Below are 1,503 nucleotides of genomic sequence, written 5' to 3' on the forward strand. Positions count from 1 at the left end.
GTCCCTATTGCGTTTACAACGCAACAAATCCAAATTGTACCAGCTGTTCGAATTTTTCAACGAAACAAATTTATGTTCGACTAATTTATTGGTACAGGTTTTTAAAACATCAGTTAGAACAGCTGACTTTTGATCTAACGAACCGTCGTTTGTATGAAAATCAACATTTCTTTCGACAAGACTTGAAACGGCATGTTTTGAATACTTTTTCCAACACTTTAATTTTACAAAGTCACTTTTATTTTCTACTATTGTCATCAATATTAATAACTAAAGTTTCATGGTCTGTCACTTTTAAATCAGAATTTTTAATAACACTAACAGAATCCAAATTAGTATAAACGTGATCAATCAAAGTTTGACTATGTCTGGAAATACGTGTATAAACATTTACCTTTTGTTTTAAATTAAAAAAGTCAGCTAATCGTTTCAAATGATTCGAATTCGAATTGTCACACCAATTAATATTAAAGTCACCAGCAAGAACATTTAATTTACTACAATCTACAAACATCTCAAGCCAGTTTTCCAAAATTTCAATAAAACGCTGGTCACTTGAACTGGGAGAGTGATACAATACACCGTAATTACCCATCTTCATGCCACGATCAACTGCGATGCCCAAGAACCAATTACCTTCACAAACTTCGTTCAATTGAAGCCTGTACTGAACTGATTCTTTGACATAAATAGCAACTCCGCCAGTGTGTCTCGAATGTGATAAACATGCAGCCACATTATAACCCGGAATACTATATTGATCAAATGCATCTATGTCAACAATATGCGTTTCTGATAAAAATACTAGATATGGACGTTTTTCTTCTACAATCTGACGTAATTCAACGTAGTTTGTAGATAAACCAGCTATATTTAAATACAAGATATCAAACTGATTCACATTACTACTGGAACTTGGTTGCTATTCATTAAAATGTAGGCTGCTCTTTTTTCTTTGATACAAATTCTTAAAGACTTCACATTCGTAACTGAATGCTCCGTGGTTGACGTCCAAGTTCATTTTACGTTCTTTATTCATTTTTATACAATTGATACATTTCAAAACAGTTGACGTACATTCGGATGTCTTGTGACTTCCACTGCACCTACAGCATGCATCGCAATTTTTACAATTCATGCTCATGTGCCCGAATTCTCCACATTTGAAACATCTCAAAACACTAATCTCTGGAACAACACGACACCGATCAAATTTAACATACACTTGTTGCGCCGTTAACAAACAACTATGCGTCTCTTTGTCAACTTCAATAACAACATTGTACTTTTTGTACTTGAAATGTGGATTTTCATACATCCTTATTACTTTGACTTCATTTATCGCGATGTCTTCATTCTGATCTTTTAAAATCCGATATGAATTCATCGGAGGAAAACTGATCGCTCATGCCCTTCACTAAAAGTCTTGGCACCGATGAGGGAACAACAGCGTTGTAGTTTTCACCCAAATCGCTTTGAATGCCATCTTTCACAACATTAACA

Source organism: Aedes aegypti, chromosome 2 (genome assembly GCF_002204515.2).
Source record: "Aedes aegypti strain LVP_AGWG chromosome 2, AaegL5.0 Primary Assembly, whole genome shotgun sequence".
In the NCBI taxonomy this organism is placed as follows: Eukaryota; Metazoa; Arthropoda; class Insecta; order Diptera; family Culicidae; genus Aedes; species Aedes aegypti.